Raw genomic sequence first — 14,607 nt, forward strand, 5'->3', positions numbered from 1 at the left:
GAAACAACTTTGATACATGCAATTGGGTTATAATGCACCCATTTTAAGGTAAGAATGTGGATATTATGGTGTGGGACATGCTTCATCCCTGCCCCTCTCCCCATACTTTGGACTAGAGAAAAGGAAGAAGAAAGAGGCCATATATATTGAAAAGACCTTGGCATAAATATTTAGACAATTATTCCTTCTTTGATTTTTCTTTTCTTATTCCATGAAACTTTTTGCTTTTACTGTGGAAATTTCTATCTGTCTCTGTGTTTCAGAGGCAACAGGAAGTACAATTATATAAGAAACATGTGAAAGGAGGTCATTGGGGTTTAAAAAAAAGGGGGGCCTGTCTGAGCATGGAACACCCACTGGAATCAAAGAGAATAATGGGTTATAACTAAATGGCTTCCTAGGGAGATGAAGGAAGAAGTGCAATCCACCCCGAGATATTTCCTCAGGTTTGATTAAAATAGCACCTCTCTGCTTGAAAAAGCAGATGTTATTGGTGCATAGAAAGATGTATATGTGTGTAAACATTCTCATCCACCCCCAGGATGGTCATTGATTTCATCCACAGCTATTTCATTAGCATTCCACCTTTAATATGCTACTTTTCATCTAAGAGATCACATGTGTTTACCTGTGACCAAATCCCATCTCCCAAAACCCCAGACCAACAAATAAATAAAGAAAGAAATAATTCACTAAAACTCAGTGATGGAGAATAATATTTCCCAAGGCCTGTAGACTGATTACTTACCTTTTATTTATTCGCTCAATAACAAAACTCTCTATTAGTTGATTATTTAAATACAAACAGAAGAATCACAGGAGGGTATTGCACACAGAAGGAATTCAATCAGTGGTGTGCTGGAGCTAGCTCATAATGTCTGGCAAAAGTTGACTGTTAAATTTTCAGGAATTTTGCAAGCTCATTGACATCATGTTAGTAGCTTGAAATAAGCCATGATGGGATGGAAATCGGCAAATGCTACAAATCAGGACTGTTTTTTTCCTCAGAGAGCAAGTTTTTAAACATTTACCTGTGCACCACCAGATTCAATCAAATCAATGCCATTTTTCTTGCAGATTTCTTCAGCTAGTTTCTTGCTAAGTTAATAGCATGGCATAGAATGATGCTTTTCAAATCTTTTTTTAACACAAGAAAAATTTTCCAGACAAAATCTTATACAAAAATATATATAAAGCAAAAAAAGCAGAGATGCTTTTATTGACTGGGAAGGGTGTGCCATCCCCTGGCCTTCCTCTTTCCCTGGGCCTTGTGAATTGTCAACCTTACCACTCTACCCAACCCCACCACATCCTGGACCATGGAAGACGTATTTGGAAAACAATTGATCAAAAGGAAAGAACAGAGACTGAAAAAGAGAGATGCAAGGAATTATAACTCTAGTTTTGATCTCTGACCAGTCATTCTAGACCTTGCTTTCTTAATCATGAAATGAGGGATTTGAACAAATGACCTTGAGGATTCTCCAAGCTATAAAACTTTATGCTTCTGTGATTATGGATGCATGAATGTTTCATAGAAATCTGACTTTAAATGAAAGATAAATCCTACTACCAGTTAACACTGTCATTTACTTTCATCTAACTTTAGGAAACTACTTTTTGCATTCAAGTTAAGTTGTATGGCCTCATCCCTGCAGCCACACTCACAAAAGCCACCATCTTGCCAATGCCTATTCAAAGCTACTAACATTTTTACCAACATGTGTTCTCATTAAGTTGGTAGCATACATAGCTAAAAGGAACAAATTATCCTTCCTTGAATCCGTATTTGGTCTGTGCACTGATGAAAGTACCAATCTGGATTGTTTACTGTTTTCTCTTTATGTATTCCATCACCTTCAGCTCTCCTAGTTTCACTCTCTGTCCTTGATGGTGTACTTTCCTTTCAGAGCCAATATGAGTCATGCTAGTAAAAGAATAGCTAAACAGTTCTGGAGTGGGTCTCCGTGGCTAGAGTGCTTGGAGGTGGTGAGAACAGAGTCCACAAAGTGAGATGATGAGTTTGCCTCAGCAAAAGCAATTGTGAAAGCAGAAACAGGTGTGTTACATGTGGGTGTGTAAATGTGTATAATGTACTCATAGGCCCATCATTGCTCAAAGGAACTAGCTTCAAAAGAAGAGTGGTAAATATCTGCAGCCATCTTTCAATTATCTAGGGATAGATTAACAAGTATGTAGATTAAAATAAAAATATATGTAATAGCTTATGTATGAAAATCATTAAAAGTACTATGAATCAGCTAGAACAGCTACATAAAAGAAGGAACTATTGTTTAGATCTATAAAGTAATTGTTAGGGTTTAGGCAGGGAATGATGGTACACAAAATAAGTGAAGAGATTTTAAATGAAAAGACTATATAAAGGGTGTGGGCAGGATTAAGGCAAACCAACAAAAAATAGTGAAGCATAGAAGGGCTGGTAACAGTGAGGAAGTTTTACTGTCCCTTGGCCTGGCTGACAAGAGGAAGAAAAGATTACCAGATCCTGGAGAGATTAGCCTACTGTAAGAGAAGGCCACCTTCTGGGAGTTGTGATCTTTGAAAGAGGGATGTAGCTAACTGACAGTGAATTCTCTGAGAGGAAGCTATTAGAATAAATACACTGACATCTTTCTCTTCGGCCCCTCTAATCTCCTGTTGGTGCCCCTCAGTGGCCAAAACCAACCAAAAGCTAGAGGAAAAGGAAGCATGTTGATCCAGACCTAAAGGCTAGCTTCTTGGTGGCACAGAATAGGATAAAATGGTAGAGAGAAAATTTAGGTAAGGAAAATTGAAACTATCCATTACAGTAACCAATAGTTACTACATTGGGTCTAGTGGAATGTAAGAACACTCTTTCACCTTTATTCATTCACTCAATCTGCATTTATTTAACACTTACAATGTATCAGGCACTATTCACTGTGTTAATTTCATAACAGTGCACTGTGTTAATTTCATAGCAGTGAATAAAATAGACAGAATTTCTATCCTCATGAAAGAAGTCTGACAATTAAAAAATCAATAAACAGTCAAAATAACTTTAGATAATGTTAAGTAATATTAAGGCAATAAAATAAAGAAGTATAATAGAATGAACAGAGTGGTGGTATGAACCTACTTCAGATAATGTGGCTAAGGAAGGCCTGCTTGAGAAGATAACAACTGAACTGAGACCTTAATGATAAGTTAGCTGTGCCCAAAACTAAGGGAAGAGACTTCTAGGCAAAGGGCACAGTGACTTCAAGGGCCATGAGGAAGGAACAAGGTTTCCACATCAGAAGAAGAAAAAGAGAGTAAGCATGGTTAAAATACAGAGAACTTAGTGTCAGATGCGTCTAGGGAAGTACAGGGGAAAAGCATCATGGGTGATGTTTCTGTTACCTATAACTGTGCATCAAACCACTCTAAACATAATGATGTAATACAACAATTTATTTTTCATCAGGATTTTGTGGGTCAGAAATTTGTTCAGACCTTGGCTCAGTGATTACTCTACTCTGTGTAGTGTCAACTGAAAATACTTGTCAGTGTTCATCTGGTCACTGGACTTGGCTGAGTTGCCTGAGGCTCTCATATCCCTGGTGTACAGGTGCTTCTCCACATGTCTTATATCTAATGACATGCCAAGCTTGGGCTTCCTCAGAGGATGGTAGTCTTAGGGTAGCCAGACTTAATACATGACAACTAGCTTCCACCAGGAAAGAAGCCGAAGCTGCTAGACCTCTTATGATCTGACCTTGAAAGTCCAAGAATGTCACTTCCACTGCCTCTTATTAGTCAGAGCAAGTCACAGGGCTGACTTAATTTCAAGGAGAAAGAAAAGAGTCTACCTCTTGAATGATGGTCATTATCTTTGTAGACCAGCTACCATAAGAGCTTTCATAGGCCATGATATAGTGCTTGGATTATAATCCAAGTACAGTGGGAAGTCATCGAAAGTTTGAAAGGGAGTCATGTGATTTGATTTAGGTTTAAAATATATTCCTCTGGCTGCTGTGGAGAATCGACTTTAGTATTACAAGAACACACGTTGAGAAACCAGTTAGGAAACTACCATAGCAGACTAAGAGAAGAACGATGATGGCCTGTACTAGGACGGAGTTGGTAGATGCAGTGAAGCATGGACTGATTTGCATATATTTAAGAGGTAGAGCTGAGAAAACTTACTAATGGACTTAACTTGTGGAGTGAGGGAAAAGAGGAATTAAAGAAGACTCGGAGGGGCTTCCCTGGTGGCACAGTTGTTAAGAATTTGCCTGCCAGTGCAGGGGACACGGGTTCGAGCCCTGGTCTGGGAAGATCCCACATGGCATGCAGCAACTAAGCCCATGAGGCACAACTACTGAGCCTGTGCTCTAGAGCCCGCAAACCACAACTAATGAGCCCACATGCCACAACTACCGAAGCCCATGCGCCTAGAGCCCATGCTCCGCAACAAGTGAAGCCACCACATTGAGAAGCCCATGCACCACAATGGATTAGCCCCCACTTGCTGCAACTAGAGAAAGTCCACGCACAACAGCAAAGACTCAACACAGTCAAAACTAAATAAATAAATTTACATTAAAAAAATAAAAGAAGACTCTGAGGACTCAAATTTATTTTATCTGGAATGCTAAGGAGATTATGGCATCATCATCAATAAAAATGAGGAAGTTTGAGGGAGAGGTGAATCAAGAAAGAGAAAGAGAGAGAGTAAATTCAAGGTTTTCTTTTGCCAACTGCAAAACTGAGTAGGAGGCATATGAGATAATGAAAAGGTCTTCTACTCTCCCTACTAAAAACACATAAAAATAGTATTAATAACTTATGCTTAGTACTTATTATGTCAGGCACTTTTATCAGAGCTGTACATATATTAACTCATTTAAAACTCACACTCACTCTGTGATAAAGTTTTATTATCATTCCCATTTTAAGTATGGGAACACCTGAGGTATGGAAAGGTTAAGTAACTTGCCTGTGGTCACAGTTATTGATAGGTGAAGCCAGGATATAAACTCAAGAAGTTTGGATCTGAAGTCCATTGTTGGAACCCCCATTATGCTACCTTTCCAAATAACACATAACACCAAAGTGTTTCTCATACAAGGCAAGCTAAAAAATAAGTATGGGAAATCCCCATGTGCAAGAAGATTCAGATTGATGAATAAGACTTGTAGCTTACTTTTTTTGGTGCATGTTTGAGAATTCCTGGATAGCTTTGGGTGTCAAACATTACAGGCTTTTGCAGGCCAACATGTGATTACTCTGGTGATGATACTACATAGTAAGCTTTCAGTCTCTGACTACACTCACAAACAAAGATGTTGTATTTGTATAAATTTCTAAAAGAAGTTTTATTAAGATATGATTCACATATGATAAACTCATCTAAGGTAGACATCATCAAAATTAAAACTTTTTGTGATACAAACCATACAATCAAGAAGGTGAAAAGAAAACCCTTAGAATGAGTGAAAATACTTACAAATCATAGATCTGATAAGGGGCTTGTATCTACAATATACAAAGAACACTTTCAAGTCAATCAATAATAAAAAGAAGGATCCAATGAAAAATGGGCCGAGGAATTGAATAGACATTTCTCCAAAGAAGATAGTTATAAATTTTTCTTTGTCAATTGTTTTTTTGGTGACCTAAGAAGTCAGGTCTAGAGAGTTCCCTGGAGGTCCAGTGGTTAGGACTTCATGCTTTCACTGCCAAGGGCATGGGTTCAATCCCTTATGATCATCTTAATAGATGCATAAAAAATTTTGACAAAATTGAACACTGATTTATGATAAAAACCCTCCAGAAAGTAGGCACAGAGGGAACTTACCTCAACATAATAAAGGACATATATGACAAACCCACAGCCAACATCATTCTCAATGGTGAAAAACTGAAATCATTTCCACTAAGATCAGGAACAAGACAAGGTCACCCACTCTTACCACTATTATTCAACATAGTTCTGGAAGTTTTAACCACAGCAATCAGAGAAGAAAAAGAAATAAAAGGAATCCAAATTGGAAAAGAAGAGGTAAAACTGTCACTGTTTGCAGATGACATGATACTATACATAGAGAATCCTAAAGATGCTACCAGAAAACTACTTACTGGAGCTAATCAATGAATTTGGCAAAGTAGCAGGTTACAAAATTAATGCACAGAAATCTCTTGCATTCCTATACACTGATGATGTATTGCAGCTCTATTTACAATAGCCAGGACATGGAAGCAACTTAAGTGTCCACTGACAGATGAATGGATAAAGAAGATGTGGCACATATATACAATGGAATATTACTCAGCCATAAAAAGAAATGAAATTGAGTTATCTGTAGTGAGGTGGATGGACCCAGAGTCTGTCATACAGAGTGAAGTAAGTCAGAAAGAGAAAAAATAAATACGGTATGCTAACATATATATATGGAATCTAAAGAAAAAATGGTCCTGAAGAACCTAGGGGCAGGACAGGAATAAACACGCAGATGTAGAGAATGGACTTGAGGACATGGGGAGGGGGAAGGGTAAGCTGGGACAAAGTGAGAGGGTGGTATGGACTAATATATACTACCAAATGTAAAATAGATAGCTAGTGGGAAGCAGCTGCATAGCACAGGGAGATCAGCTCGGTGCTTTGTGACCACCTAGAGGGATGGGATAGGGAGGGTGGGAGGGAGATGCAAAAGGGAGGAAATATGGGGATATATGTATGTGTATAGTGGATTCACTTTGTTATACAGCAGAAAAGAATAGGAAGAGTTTGACCCAGAAATTCCAATTTTAGAAATTTATTTTAAAGCAATAATCAGAGATATATACAAAGGTGCATGCACAATGATATACATATCATCTTAATTTATAAGCAGGAAATATTGGAAACTTCCTATAGCAGAAGACTTATTATGTAAATTATGGCATAGTCATAAACAAGTTCCCCCTGCTACCCTAAAGGGGAGCATTCCTATGAAACCTTTCCTAAGCCCAAATTACATAAAGTGAAGAAGTAATTACCAATAATTTATATGGAAAAATGTTTTGAGCATTCCCAGACTAAGAAAAATAACCTACCAAGTCATACCAAAGAGCACATAAAACCTAAAATAACACTAACATATTTTCCAAAGCAAGAATGATATGATAAATACACAGCCTGTAAAAAGTAGAAATAATGTATGTACAGTGTAATTTCACTTACCAGAATCTGGAAGGCAGAGAGCACAATGGAAGGCCGATAGGTTGTGATGATGGTGTGTTAGGCTAAGTCTTGGAAGGTTGGGGCATTGGGAGGTACAGGGGACTGGGGTGTAGGGGACAGAGGAAGAAGACCCTTTTTTAACATCTAATCTCTATCTGATTCCATTAATGTTTATACCTTCTTCTATGTCTGCCTGTCTCATTGTCGATGGTTGAAGTTCATTGTCTACAGTGGCTGATGTGGAAGGCTTGAAATACAATATTATACATGACTATTTAGCCTTGCACATTTTTCTATCATACAATTCTTTGTAGGTACTCAAAACATCCTGCAAACCTATGTGCCCTTTCAAAATTAAAGTCATAATTTTCTGTAATCACTGTAACACTGTCAATTGTAGTAGACATCTCATGTAAGTGATTTGTTCAGTTCCTGGATGACTTCACTTTCAGGCATTTCACTACTGTGCTGTTTGGATTCATATCTTTTCCTTTTGCAGTTGCCTCAGCTCTTCATCTGCCAGTTCTTGGTCATGAGATGCCCAAACCACTTCAACATCATCTTCATCCACGTCCACAAACCCAGGCTCCTTAACCAAAATCACTACTGATGTATTTATTGTTGTTGGTTTGAAAACTTTAAAATTGTTCCTCTAAGCATCACTTCTCATTCAGATTGTTAGCCTATCAAGAACATATCCAAGGGGGAAAGAAGGTGGAGGTTGCCAGACCAGGTCTCAGTTTCGGAGGAGACGTGGCATTAGGGTGAGACGTGATGCTCAGAAGCGAGCTCAAGTAAGAAAACACACCCAAGTTGCAGTCAGATTTGAACAGTGAACACTAAAGAACTCGTGACTTCATAGTAATATAAACTACCCGACATATCTTAGGTGCACATTCAGTCCCTCTAAGTTGCCCCTGTAGGTGCTGACAAGTACTGGAGTCTCTTACAAATGCTGGGATTGGGGAAAGCAGATTCCCAAAGAGCAAGCGTGCAAACACTGAGTCAAGTCAGTCAAGAATAATTACGTAGAACGAGAGGGGGAAGATGGCGGAAGAGTAAGACGCGGAGATCACCATCCTCCCCACACATACATCAGAAATACATCTACACGTGGATCAACTCCTACAGAACACCTACTGAATGCTGGCAGAACACCTCAGACCTCCCAAAAGGCAAGAAAGTCCCCACGTACCCGGATAGGGCAAAAGAAAATAAGAATAAACAGAGACAAAAGAATAGGGACAGGACCTGCACCAGTGGGAGAGAGCTGTGAAGAAGGAAAGGTTTCCACATACTAGAAGCCCCTTCGCAGGTGGAGATGGCAGGTGGCGGAGGAGGGGAGCTTTGGAGCCGCGGAGGAGAGGGCAGCAACAGTGGTGCAGAGGGCAAAGTGGAGAGATTTCCACACAAAAGATCGGTGCCAACCAGCACTCACCAGCCCGAGAGGCTTCTCTGCTCACCCGCCAGGGCGGGCGGGTCTGGAAGCTGAGTCTCGGGCTTCGGTTGGAGCGCAGGGAGAGGACTGGCAGCGTGAACACAGCCTGAAGGGGTTAGTGCACCACGGCTAGCCGGGAGGGAGTCCGGGAAAACGTCTGGACCTGCCGAAGAGGAAAGAGTCTTTTGCTTCCCTTTTTGTTTCCTGGTGAGTGAGGAGAGGGGATTAAGAGCGCTGCTTAAAGGAGCTCCAGAGACGGGCACGAGCCTCGGCTAACAGTGCAGACCCCAGAGACGGGCATGAGACGCTAAGGCTGCTGCCACCACCAAGAAGCCTGCAGGCGAGAACAGGTCACCCTCCACACCTCCATTCCGGGGAGCCTGTGCAGCCCGCCACTGCCAGGGTCCCGGGATCCAGGGACAACTTCCCCAGGAGAACACACGGTGCACCTCAGGCTGGTGCAACGTCACGCCGGCCTCTGCCACTTCAGGCTCGTCCCGCACTCCATAACCCTCCCTCCCCCTGACCTGAGTGAGCCGGAGCCCCTGAATCAGCGGCTCCTTTAACCCCATCCTGTCTGAGCGAAGAACAGACGCCCTCCGTGACCTACACGCAGAGGCGGGGCCAAATCCAAAGCTGAAGCCCTGGGAGCTGTGAGAACAAAAAAGAGAAAGGGAAATCTCTCCCAGCAGCCTCAGGAGCAATGGATTAAATCTCCACAATCAACTTGATGTACCCTGAACCTGTGGAATACCAGAATAGACAATGAAGCATCCCAAATTGAGGAGGTGGACTTTGAGAGCAAGATTTATTATTTTTTCCCCTTTTCCTCTTTTTGTGAGTGTGTATGTGTATTTTGTCTGTATAGCTTTGCTTTCACAATTTGTCCTGGGGTTCTATCCATCCGTTTTTTTTTACTTAAATTTTTTTTTCTTAATAATTATTTTTTTTATTTTAATAACTTTATTTTATTTTAAATTACTTTATTTTCTTTTCTTTTATCCTCTTTCTTTCTACATTTTCTCCCTTTTATTCAGAGCCGTGTGGATGAAAGGCTCTTGATGCTGCAGCCAGGAGACAGTGCTGTGCCTCTGAGATGGGAGAGCCAACTTCAGGACACTGGTCCACAAGAGACCTCTCAGCTCCACGTAATGTCAAATGGCGAAAATCTCCCAGAGATCTCCATCTCAGCACCAAGACCCAGCTTCACTCAACGACCAGCAAGCTACAGTGCTGGACACCCTATGCCAAACAACTAGCAAGACAGGAACACAACCCCACCCATTAGCAGAGAGGCTGCCTAAAATCATAAGTCCACAGACACCTCAAAACACACCACCAGACGTGGATCTGCCCACCAGAAAGACAAGATCCAGCCTCATCCACCAGAACACAGGCACTACTCCCCTCCACCAGGAAGCCTACAAAACCCACTGAACCAACTTGAGCCACTGGGGACAGACACCAAAAACAACAGGAACTACAAACCTGCAGGCTCCAAAAAGGAGACCCCCAAAACAGTAAGATAAGCAAAATGAGAAGTCAGAAAAACACACAGCAGATTAAGGATCAAGATAAAAACCCACCAGACCTAGCAAAGGAGGAGGAAATAGGCAGTCTACCTGAAAAAGATTTCAGAATAATGATAGTGAAGATGATCCAAAATCTTGGAAATAGAATAGCGAAAATGCAAGAAACATTTAAGAAGGACCTAGTAGAACTAAAGGTGAAACAAGCAATGATGAACAACACAATAAATGAAATTAAAAATACTCTAGAAGGGATCAACAGCAGAATAACTGAGGCATAAGAATGGATAAGTGACCCGGAAGATAAAAGAGTGGAAATAACTACTGAAGAGCAGAATAAAGAAAAAAGAATGAAAAGTACTGAGGACAGTCTCAGAGACCTCTGGGTCAGCATTAAATGCACCAACATTCGAATTATAGGGGTTCCAGAAGAAGAGAAAAAGAAAGGGAATGAGAAAATGTTTGAAGAGATTATAGTTGAAAACTTCCCTAATATGGGAAAGGAAATAGTTAATCAAGTCCAGGAAGCACAGAGAGTCAATTACAGGATAAATCCAAGGAGAAATACACCAAGACACATATTAATCAAACTGTCAAAAATTAAAAACAAAGAAAATATATTAAAAGCAGAAAGGGAAAGACAACAAATAACAAACAAGGCAATCCTCATAAGGTTAACAGCTGATCTTTCAGCAGAAACTCTGCAAGCCAGGAGGGATAGCAGGACATATTTAAAGTGATGAAGGAGAAAAACCTACAACCAAGTTTACTCTACACAGAAGGATCCATTTAGATTTGGTGGAGAAATTAAAACCTTTACATACAAGCAAAAGCTGAGAGAGTTCAGCACCACAAAACAAGCTTTACAACAAATGCTAAAGGACCTTCTCTAGGCAAGAAACACAAGAGAATGAAAAAGACCTACAATAACAAACCCAAATCAATTAAGAAAATGGGAATAGGGACATACATATCGATAATTACCTTAAATGTAAATGGATTAAATGCTCCCACCAAAAGACACAGACTGGCGGAATGGATAAAAAAAAAATCCAATATATATGCTGTCTATAAAAGACCCACTTCAGACCTAGGGACACATACAGACTGAAAGTGAAGGGATAGAAAAAGATATTCTATGCAAATGGAAACCAAAAGAAAGCTGGGGTAGCAATTCTCATATCAGACTAAATAGACTTTAAAATAAAGCCTATTAGAAGAGACAAAGAAGGACACTACATAATGATCAAGGGATTGATCCAAGAAGAAGATATAACAATTGTAAATATTTATGCACCCAACATAGGAGAACCTCAATACATAAGGCAAATACTAACAGCCATAAAAGGGGAAATCAACAGTAACACATTCATAGTAGGGGATTTTAACACCCCACTTTCACCAATGGACAGATCATCCAAAATGAAAATAAATAAGGAAACACAAGCTTTAAATGATACAATAAACAAAATGGACTTAATTGATATTTATAGGACATTCCATCCAAAAACAACAGAATACACATTTTTCTCAAGTGCTCATGTGGCTATTCGAGGTCTTTTGTATTTCCATACAAATTGTGAAATTTTTGCTTTTACTTCTGTGAAAAATGCCATTGGTAGTTTGATAGGGATTGCACTGAACCTGCAGCTTGCTTTTGGTAGTATAGTCATTTTCACAAAGTTGATTCTTCCACTCCAAGAACATGGTATATCTCTCCACCTGTTTGTGTCATCTTTGATTTCTTTCATCAGTATCTTATAGTTTTCTGCACACAGGTCTTTTTTCTCCTTAGGTAGGTTTATTCCTTGGTATTTTATTCTTTTTGTTGCAATGATAATTGGGAATGTTTCCTGAATTTCTCTTTCAGATATTTCGTCATTAGTGTATAGGAATGCAAAAGATTTCTCTGCATTAATTTTGTATCCTGCTACTTTACCAAATTCATTGATTAGCTCTAGTAGTTTTCTGGTAGCATCTTTAGGACTCTCTATGTATAACATCATGTCATCTACAAACAGTGACATCTTTACTTCTTCTTTTCTGATTTGGATTCCTTTTATTTCTTTTTCTTCTCTGACTGCTGTGGCTAAAACTTGCAAAACTATGTTGAATAATAATGGTGAGAGTGGAAAACCTTGTCTTTATCCTGATCTTAAGAGAAATGGTTTCAGTTTTTCAACATTGAGAACGATGTTGGCTGTGGGTTTGTCATATACGGCCTTTGTTATGTTGAGGTACATTCCCTCTATACCTACTTTCTGGAGGGCTTTTTATCATAAATGGGTGTTGAATTTTGTCAAAAGCGTTTTCTGCATCTATTGAGATGATCATATGGGTTTTTCCCTTCAATTTGTTAATACGGTTTATCACATTAATTGATTTGTGTATATTGAAGAATACTTGCATTCCTGGAATAAACCCCACTTGCACATGCTATATGATCCTTTTAATGTGCTGTTGGATAATGTTTGTTAGTATTTTGTTGAGAATTTTTGCATCTATGTTCATCAGTGAAATTGCCCTGTAGTTTTCTTTCTTTGTGATATCTTTGTCTGGTTTTGGTATCAGGGTGATGGTGGCTTGTAGAATGAGTTTGGGAGTGTTCCTCCCTCTGCTATGTTTTGGAAGAATTTGAGAAGGGTAGGTGTTAACTCTTCTGTAAATGTTTGATAGAATTTGCCTGTGAAGCTATCTGGTCCTGGGCTTTTGTTTGTTGGAAGGTTTTTAACCACAGTCTCAGTTTCAGTGCTTGTGATTGGTCAGTTTATATTTTCCATTTCTTCCTGGTTCTGTCTTGAAGGTTGTGCTTTTCTCAGAATTTGTCCATTTTTTCCAGATTTTCCATTTTATTGGAATATAGTTGCTTGTAGTAATATCTCATTGTCCTTTGTATTTCTGCAGTGTCAGTTGTTACTTCTCCTTTTTCATTTCTATTTCTATTGATTTGAGCCTTCTCCCTCTTTTTCTTGATGAGTCTGGCTAGTGCTTTAGCAATTTTGTTTACCTTCTCAGAGAACGAGCTTTTAGTTTTATTGATCTTTGTTGTCATTTCCTTCATTTGTTTTTCATTTATTTCTGATCTGATTTTTATGATTTCTTTCCTTCTGCTAACTTTGGGGGTTTTTTTTGTTCCTCTTTCTCTAATTGCTTTAGGTGTAAGGTTAGGTTGCTTATTTGAGCTGTTTCTTGTTTCTTGAGAGAGGACTGTATTGCTATAAACTTCCCTCCTAGAACTGCTTTTGCTGCATCCCATAGGTTTTGGGTCCTCGTGTTTTCATTGTCATTTTTTTCTGGGTATTTTTTGATTTTCTCTTTGACTTCTTCAGTGATCTCTTGGCTATTTAGTAGTGTATTGTTTAACCTCCAAGTGTTTGTATTTTTTACAGAATTTTTCCTGCAATTGATATCTAGTTCTTATTGCTTTGGTCGGAAAGAGTACTCGATATGATTTCAATTTACTTAAATTTACCAAGACTTGATTTGTGATCCAAGATATGATTCATTCTGGAAAATGTTCAATGAGCACTTGAGAAGGAAGTGTATTGTGTTGTTTTTGGATGGAATGTCCTACTAATATCAATTAGTCCATCTTGTTTAATATATCATTTAAAGCTTGTGTTTCCTTATTTATTTTCATTTTGATGATCTGTCCATTGATGAAAGTGGACATTGGAGAAAGTGGGGTGTTAAAGTCCCCTACTATGATTGTGTTTCCTGTCGATTTCCCCTACTATGATTGTGTTCCTGTCGATTTCCCCTTTTATGTCTGTCGATTTCCCCTTTTATGGCTGTCGATTTCCCCTTTTATCGCTGTTAGCATTTGCCTTATGTATTGAGGTGCTCCTATGTTGGGTGCATAAATATTTACAATTGTTATATATCTTCTTCTTGGATTGATCCCTTGATCATTTTGTAGTGTCCTTCCTTGTTTCTTGTAATAGGCTTCATTTTAAGGTTCATTTTGTCTGATATGAGAAATGCTACTCTAGCTTTCTTTTGATTTCCATTTGCATGGAATATGTTTTTCCATCCCCTCACTTTCAGTCTGTATGTGTCCCTAGGTCTGAAGTGGGTCTCTTGTAGACAGCATATATATGGGTCTTGTTTTTATATCCATTAAGCCAGTCTATGTCTTTTGGTGGGAGCATTTAATACATTTACATTTAAGGTAATTATCAATATGTATGTTCCTATTACTCTTTTCTTTATTGTTTTCAGTTTGTTATTGTAGGTATTTTCCTTCTCTTGTGTTTCCTGCCTAGAGAAGTTTCTTTAGCATTTGTTGTAAAGCTGGTTTCATGGTGCTGAATTCTCTTAGCTTTTGCTTGTCTGTAAAGTTTTTAATTTCTCTGTCAAATCTGAAGAAATCCTTGCTGGGTAGAGTAACCTTGGTTGTAGGTTTTTCCCTTTCATTGCCTTAAATATGTCTTGCCACTCCCTTCTGGCTT

This window comes from Aethalodelphis obliquidens, unplaced genomic scaffold (assembly GCF_003676395.1).
Source record: "Aethalodelphis obliquidens isolate GAN/ISIS:26980383/991018 unplaced genomic scaffold, ASM367639v1 scaffold54, whole genome shotgun sequence".
Lineage (NCBI taxonomy): Eukaryota > Metazoa > Chordata > Mammalia > Artiodactyla > Delphinidae > Aethalodelphis > Aethalodelphis obliquidens.